This window comes from Erpetoichthys calabaricus, chromosome 6, assembly GCF_900747795.2.
Source record: "Erpetoichthys calabaricus chromosome 6, fErpCal1.3, whole genome shotgun sequence".
Lineage (NCBI taxonomy): Eukaryota > Metazoa > Chordata > Cladistia > Polypteriformes > Polypteridae > Erpetoichthys > Erpetoichthys calabaricus.
The window spans coordinates 115,085,975-115,093,923 of NC_041399.2; the positions used below are offsets into that span (position 1 = coordinate 115,085,975).

General features: G+C 36.5%; 8 non-coding genes across 8 annotated transcripts; all 8 read left to right on the forward strand.

Annotated features, from left to right (window-relative positions):
• The first annotated feature begins 230 nt into the window (after nt 1-230).
• On the forward strand, nt 231-302 carry trnac-gca (transfer RNA cysteine (anticodon GCA)). The gene has a single exon. It is a non-coding gene; the product is annotated as a tRNA-Cys (tRNA).
• Nucleotides 303-1,708: 1,406 nt separating this feature from the next.
• Nucleotides 1,709-1,780, forward strand: trnac-gca (transfer RNA cysteine (anticodon GCA)). The gene has a single exon. It is a non-coding gene; the product is annotated as a tRNA-Cys (tRNA).
• A 401-nt stretch (nt 1,781-2,181) lies between these two features.
• trnac-gca (transfer RNA cysteine (anticodon GCA)) lies at nt 2,182-2,253 on the forward strand. The gene has a single exon. It is a non-coding gene; the product is annotated as a tRNA-Cys (tRNA).
• Nucleotides 2,254-3,655: 1,402 nt separating this feature from the next.
• Nucleotides 3,656-3,727, forward strand: trnac-gca (transfer RNA cysteine (anticodon GCA)). Its single transcript has one exon. It is a non-coding gene; the product is annotated as a tRNA-Cys (tRNA).
• Nucleotides 3,728-4,128: 401 nt separating this feature from the next.
• trnac-gca (transfer RNA cysteine (anticodon GCA)) lies at nt 4,129-4,200 on the forward strand. The gene has a single exon. It is a non-coding gene; the product is annotated as a tRNA-Cys (tRNA).
• A 1,406-nt stretch (nt 4,201-5,606) lies between these two features.
• Nucleotides 5,607-5,678, forward strand: trnac-gca (transfer RNA cysteine (anticodon GCA)). The gene has a single exon. It is a non-coding gene; the product is annotated as a tRNA-Cys (tRNA).
• A 1,406-nt stretch (nt 5,679-7,084) lies between these two features.
• Nucleotides 7,085-7,156, forward strand: trnac-gca (transfer RNA cysteine (anticodon GCA)). Its single transcript has one exon. It is a non-coding gene; the product is annotated as a tRNA-Cys (tRNA).
• A 413-nt stretch (nt 7,157-7,569) lies between these two features.
• On the forward strand, nt 7,570-7,641 carry trnac-gca (transfer RNA cysteine (anticodon GCA)). The gene has a single exon. It is a non-coding gene; the product is annotated as a tRNA-Cys (tRNA).
• Nucleotides 7,642-7,949: the final 308 nt, after the last annotated feature.

The window sequence follows — 7,949 nt, forward strand, 5'->3', positions numbered from 1 at the left end:
ATTTCACAACGATGTCAAGTTCCAATCAGAAATTTTTCCAGCCTAACCAGATTAGGAAATCTTAATTTGACTTAAAAGAACGCTTTGTAACGTAATCGGAGAACAACTGATCATTATTTCCTTGTGTAAGAAAAATTTAATTTGCATCAATAGAGAAAATCAGAGGCCCAAGTACACCTTGCAAGTTCTGTCCTTATCCACTTCTGTGAATGGGAGTACTTGTGAGAGCAGGGGGTATAGCTCAGTGGTAGAGCATTTGACTGCAGATCAAGAGGTCCCCAGTTCAAATCTGGGTGCCCCCTTTGTTCTCCCGTATTTGCTCTGGTAGAAAGCTATTATTACCTCACAAATGCTGCAAATTATACCCATAATTAATTCAAGAAGAATTTGCTTAATTATGTCTAATTACGAAGAAGAGTTTTCCAAAGTTACGTCAACATTTTTGGCAGAGATTTATTTGTTGGTTTTTGAATCCATTTTTGAGCATTTCACAACGATGTCAAGTTCCAATCAGAAATTTTTCCAGCCTAACCAGATTAGGAAATCTTAATTTGACTTAAAAGAACGCTTTGTAACGTAATAAGAGAACAACTGATCATTATTTCTTTGTGGAAGTAAAATTTAATTTGCGTCAATAGAGAAAATCAGAGGCTCAAGTACACCTTGCAAGTTGAGTCCATCTCCACCACTGTGAATGGGACCATCCGTGAGATCAGGAGGTACAGCTCAGAGGTGGAGCATTTGACTGCAGGTAAAGATGTCTCTAGTTCAAGTGTGGGCGACCCCTTTGTTCTCCCATGTTTCATTGAACAAGCTTATTAGACCGAAGAAATTAACTGAGAAATGCTATTAAACATGCATATGATCGTTTCTTGCAGCTTTTGATTAATTACCTTAAAATACGAGCCAGCGTTTACCTTTCTTCAGTCCAAATTTTTCCTGATATTTCTTGTTATTTGCTTTTTGAATTCAGTTTTGATTATTTCAAAAACACTGTCCAGTTTGAATCCAAAATATTTCTCACAAGAACAACGGTTGGAAATCTTAACTAGACATAAAAAAACGATTTATTATGTCGTCTCTGGACAAATGATCATTATTTCTTTGAGTAAATATAATTGAATTTGCGTCAATGGAGGAAATCAGAGGCTCAAGTGCACCTTGCAAGTTCAGTCTTACTCCACTGCTGTAAAGGGGAACAGCTGTGTTATCAGGGGGTATAACTCAGTGGTAGAGAATTTGACTGCAGGTCAAGAGGTCCCCAGTTCAAGTCTGGGTGCCCCCTTTGGCCTCCCATGTTTGTTCAATTTGCTCTAGTAGAAAGCTATTATTACCTCACAAATGCTGCAAATTATACCCATAATTAATTCAGGAAGAATTTGCTTAATTATGTCTAATTTCGAAGAAGAGTTTTCCAAAGTTACGTGAACAATTTTGGCAGAGATTTATTTCTTGTTTTTTTAAATGAATTTTTGAGCATTTCACAATAATGTCAAGTTCCAATCTGAAATATTTCCAACCTAACCAGATTAGGAAATCTTAATTTGACTTAAAAGAACGCTTTGTAACGTAATCAGAGAACAACTGATCATTATTTCCTTGTGTAAGAAAAATTTAATTTGCATCAATAGAGAAAATCAGAGGCCCAAGTACACCTTGCAAGTTCTGTCCTTATCCACTTCTGTGAATGGGAGTACTTGTGAGAGCAGCGGGTATAGCTCAGTGGTAGAGCATTTGACTGCAGATCAAGAGGTCCCCAGTTCAAATCTGGGTGCCCCCTTTGTTCTCTGGTAGAAAGCTATTATTACCTCACAAATGCTGCAAATTATACCCATAATTAATTCAAGAAGAATTTGCTTAATTATGTCTAATTACGAAGAAGAGTTTTCCAAAGTTACGTCAACATTTTTGGCAGAGATTTATTTGTTGGTTTTTGAATCCATTTTTGAGCATTTCACAACGATGTCAAGTTCCAATCAGAAATTTTTCCAGCCTAACCAGATTAGGAAATCTTAATTTGACTTAAAAGAACGCTTTGTAACGTAATCGGAGAACAACTGATCATTATTTCCTTGTGTAAGAAAAATTTAATTTGCATCAATAGAGAAAATCAGAGGCCCAAGTACACCTTGCAAGTTCTGTCCTTATCCACTTCTGTGAATGGGAGTACTTGTGAGAGCAGGGGGTATAGCTCAGTGGTAGAGCATTTGACTGCAGATCAAGAGGTCCCCAGTTCAAATCTGGGTGCCCCCTTTGTTCTCCCGTATTTGCTCTGGTAGAAAGCTATTATTACCTCACAAATGCTGCAAATTATATCCATAATTAATTCAAGAAGAATTTGCTTAATTATGTCTAATTACGAAGAAGAGTTTTCCAAAGTTACGTCAACATTTTTGGCAGAGATTTATTTGTTGGTTTTTGAATCCATTTTTGAGCATTTCACAACGATGTCAAGTTCCAATCAGAAGTTTTTCCAGCCTAACCAGATTAGGAAATCTTAATTTGACATAAAAGAATGCTTTGTAACGTAATAAGAGAACAACTGATCATTATTTCTTTGAGTAAAATTGAATTTGCGTCAATGGAGGAAATCAGAGGCTCAAGTACACCTTGCAAGTTGAGTCCATCTCCACCACTGTGAATGGGACCACCCGTGAGATCAGGAGGTACAGCTCAGAGGTGGAGCATTTGACTGCAGGTAAAGATGTCTCTAGTTCAAGTGTGGGCGACCCCTTTGTTCTCCCATGTTTCATTGAACAAGCTTATTGGACCGAAGAAATTAACTGAGAAATGCTATTAAACATGCATATGATCGTTTCTTGCAGCTTTTGATTAGTTACCTTAAAATACGAGCCAGCGTTTACCTTACTTCAGTCCAAATTTTTCCTGATATTTCTTGTTATTTGCTTTTTGAATTCAGTTTTGATTATTTCAACAACACTGTCCAGTTTGAATCCAAAATATTTCTCACAAGAACAACGGTTGGAAATCTTAACTAGACATAAAAAAACGATTTATTATGTCGTCTCTGGACAAATGATCATTATTTCTTTGAGTAAATATAATTGAATTTGCGTCAATGGAGGAAATCAGAGGCTCAAGTGCACCTTGCAAGTTCAGTCTTACTCCACTGCTGTAAAGGGGAACAGCTGTGTTATCAGGGGGTATAACTCAGTGGTAGAGAATTTGACTGCAGGTCAAGAGGTCCCCAGTTCAAGTCTGGGTGCCCCCTTTGGCCTCCCATGTTTGTTCAATTTGCTCTAGTAGAAAGCTATTATTACCTCACAAATGCTGCAAATTATACCCATAATTAATTCAGGAACAATTTGCTTAATTATGTCTAATTTCGAATAAGAGTTTTCCAAAGTTACGTGAACAATTTTGGCAGAGATTTATTTCTTGTTTTTTTAAATGAATTTTTGAGCATTTCACAATAATGTCAAGTTCCAATCTGAAATATTTCCAACCTAACCAGATTAGGAAATCTTAATTTGACTTAAAAGTACGCTCTGTAACGTAATCAGAGAACAACTGATCATTATTTCCTTGTGTAAGAAAAATTTAATTTGCAACAATAGAGAAAATCAGAGGCCCAAGTACACCTTGCAAGTTCTGTCCTTATCCACTTCTGTGAATGGGAGTACTTGTGAGAGCAGGGGGTATAGCTCAGTGGTAGAGCATTTGACTGCAGATCAAGAGGTCCCCAGTTCAAATCTAGGTTCCCCCTTTGTTCTCTGGTAGAAAGCTATTATTACCTCACAAATGCTGCAAATTATACCCATAATTAATTCAAGAAGAATTTGCTTAATTATGTCTAATTACGAAGAAGAGTTTTCCAAAGTTACGTCAACATTTTTGGCAGAGATTTATTTGTTGGTTTTTGAATCCATTTTTGAGCATTTCACAACGATGTCAAGTTCCAATCAGAAATTTTTCCAGCCTAACCAGATTAGGAAATCTTAATTTGACTTAAAAGAACGCTTTGTAACGTAATCAGAGAACAACTGATCATTATTTCCTTGTGTAAGAAAAATTTAATTTGCAACAATAGAGAAAATCAGAGGCCCAAGTACACCTTGCAAGTTCTGTCCTTATCCACTTCTGTGAATGGGAGTACTTGTGAGAGCAGGGGGTATAGCTCAGTGGTAGAGCATTTGACTGCAGATCAAGAGGTCCCCAGTTCAAATCTGGGTGCCCCCTTTGTTCTCCCGTATTTGCTCTGGTAGAAAGCTATTATTACCTCACAAATGCTGCAAATTATACCCATAATTAATTCAAGAAGAATTTGCTTAATTATGTCTAATTACGAAGAAGAGTTTTCCAAAGTTACGTCAACATTTTTGGCAGAGATTTATTTGTTGGTTTTTGAATCCATTTTTGAGCATTTCACAACGATGTCAAGTTCCAATCAGAAATTTTTCCAGCCTAACCAGATTAGGAAATCTTAATTTGACATAAAAGAACGCTTTGTAACGTAATAAGAGAACAACTGATCATTATTTCTTTGTGGAAGTAAAATTTAATTTGCGTCAATAGAGAAAATCAGAGGCTCAAGTACACCTTGCAAGTTGAGTCCATCTCCACCACTGTGAATGGGACCACCCGTGAGATCAGGAGGTACAGCTCAGAGGTGGAGCATTTGACTGCAGGTAAAGATGTCTCTAGTTCAAGTGTGGGCGACCCCTTTGTTCTCCCATGTTTCATTGAACAAGCTTATTAGACCGAAGAAATTAACTGAGAAATGCTATTAAACATGCATATGATCATTTCTTGCAGCTTTTGATTAATTACCTTAAAATACGAGCCAGCGTTTACCTTTCTTCAGTCCAAATTTTTCCTGATATTTCTTGTTATTTGCTTTTTGAATTCAGTTTTGATTATTTCAAAAACACTGTCCAGTTTGAATCCAAAATATTTCTCACAAGAACAACGGTTGGAAATCTTAACTAGACATAAAAAAACGATTTATTATGTCGTCTCTGGACAAATGATCATTATTTCTTTGAGTAAATATAATTGAATTTGCGTCAATGGAGGAAATCAGAGGCTCAAGTGCACCTTGCAAGTTCAGTCTTACTCCACTGCTGTAAAGGGGAACAGCTGTGTTATCAGGGGGTATAACTCAGTGGTAGAGAATTTGACTGCAGGTCAAGAGGTTCCCAGTTCAAGTCAAGGTGCCCCCTTTGGCCTCCCATGTTTGTTCAATTTGCTCTAGTAGAAAGCTATTATTACCTCACAAATGCTGCAAATTTTACCCATAATTAATTCAGGAAGAATTTGCTTAATTATGTCTAATTTCGAAGAAGAGTTTTCCAAAGTTACGTTAACAATTTTGGCAGAGATTTATTTCTTGTTTTTTTAAATGAATTTTTGAGCATTTCACAATAATGTCAAGTTCCAATCTGAAATATTTCCAACCTAACCAGATTAGGAAATCTTAATTTGACTTAAAAGAACGCTTTGTAACGTAATCAGAGAACAACTGATCATTATTTCCTTGTGTAAGAAAAATTTAATTTGCATCAATAGAGAAAATCACAGGCCCAAGTACACCTTGCAAGTTCTGTCCTTATCCACTTCTGTGAATGGGTGTACTTGTGAGAGCAGGGGGTATAGCTCAGTGGTAGAGCATTTGACTGCAGATCAAGAGGTCCCCAGTTCAAATCTGGGTGCCCCCTTTGTTCTCCCGTATTTGCTCTGGTAGAAAGCTATTATTACCTCACAAATGCTGCAAATTATACCCATAATTAATTCAAGAAGAATTTGCTTAATTATGTCTAATTACGAAGAAGAGTTTTCCAAAGTTACGTCAACATTTTTGGCAGAGATTTATTTGTTGGTTTTTGAATCCATTTTTGAGCATTTCACAACGATGTCAAGTTCCAATCAGAAATTTTTCCAGCCTAACCAGATTAGGAAATCTTAATTTGACATAAAAGAACGCTTTGTAACGTAATAAGAGAACAACTGATCATTATTTCTTTGTGGAAGTAAAATTTAATTTGCGTCAATAGAGAAAATCAGAGGCTCAAGTACACCTTGCAAGTTGAGTCCATCTCCACCACTGTGAATGGGACCACCCGTGAGATCAGGAGGTACAGCTCAGAGGTGGAGCATTTGACTGCAGGTAAAGATGTCTCTAGTTCAAGTGTGGGCGACCCCTTTGTTCTCCCATGTTTCATTGAACAAGCTTATTAGACCGAAGAAATTAACTGAGAAATGCTATTAAACATGCATATGATCGTTTCTTGCAGCTCTTGATTAGTTACCTTAAAATACGAGCAAGCGTTTACCTTTCTTCAGTCCAAATTTTTCCTGATATTTCTTGTTATTTGCTTTTTGAATTCAGTTTTGATTATTTCAAAAACACTGTCCAGTTTGAATCCAAAATGTTTCTCACAAGAACAATGGTTGGAAATCTTAACTAGACATAAAAAAACGATTTATTATGTCGTCTCTGGACAAATGGTCATTATTTCTTTGAGTAAATATAATTGAATTTGCGTCAATGGAGGAAATCAGAGGCTCAAGTGCACCTTGCAAGTTCAGTCTTACTCCACTGCTGTAAAGGGGAACAGCTGTGTTATCAGGGGGTATAACTCAGTGGTAGAGAATTTGACTGCAGGTCAAGAGGTCCCCAGTTCAAGTCTGGGTGCCCCCTTTGGCCTCCCATGTTTGTTCAATTTGCTCTAGTAGAAAGCTATTATTACCTCACAAATGCTGCAAATTATACCCATAATTAATTCAGGAAGAATTTGCTTAATTATGTCTAATTTCGAAGAAGAGTTTACCAAAGTTACGTTAACAATTTTGGCAGAGATTTATTTCTTGTTTTTTTAAATGAATTTTTGAGCATTTCACAATAATGTCAAGTTCCAATCTGAAATATTTCCAACCTAACCAGATTAGGAAATCTTAATTTGACTTAAAAGAACGCTTTGTAACGTAATCAGAGAACAACTGATCATTATTTCCTTGTGTAAGAAAAATTTAATTTGCATCAATAGAGAAAATCACAGGCCCAAGTACACCTTGCAAGTTCTGTCCTTATCCACTTCTGTGAATGGGTGTACTTGTGAGAGCAGGGGGTATAGCTCAGTGGTAGAGCATTTGACTGCAGATCAAGAGGTCCCCAGTTCAAATCTGGGTGCCCCCTTTGTTCTCCCGTATTTGCTCTGGTAGAAAGCTATTATTACCTCACAAATGCTGCAAATTATACCCATAATTAATTCAAGAAGAATTTGCTTAATTATGTCTAATTACGAAGAAGAGTTTTCCAAAGTTACGTCAACGTTTTTGGCAGAGATTTATTTGTTGGTTTTTGAATCCATTTTTGAGCATTTCACAACGATGTCAAGTTCCAATCAGAAATTTTTCCAGCCTAACCAGATTAGGAAATCTTAATTTGACTTAAAAGAACGCTTTGTAACGTAATCGGAGAACAACTGATCATTATTTCCTTGTGTAAGAAAAATTTAATTTGCATCAATAGAGAAAATCAGAGGCCCAAGTACACCTTGCAAGTTCTGTCCTTATCCACTTCTGTGAATGGGTGTACTTGTGAGAGCAGGGTGTATAGCTCAGTGGTAGAGCATTTGACTGCAGATCAAGAGGTCCCCAGTTCAAATCTGGGTGCCCCCTTTGTTCTCCCGTATTTGCTCTGGTAGAAAGCTATTATTACCTCACAAATGCTGCAAATTATACCCATAATTAATTCAAGAAGAATTTGCTTAATTATGTCTAATTACGAAGAAGAGTTTTCCAAAGTTACGTCAACATTTTTGGCAGAGATTTATTTGTTGGTTTTTGAATCCATTTTTGAGCATTTCACAACGATGTCAAGTTCCAATCAGAAATTTTTCCAGCCTAACCAGATTAGGAAATCTTAATTTGACATAAAAGAACGCTTTGTAACGTAATAAGAGAACAACTGATCATTATTTCTTTGT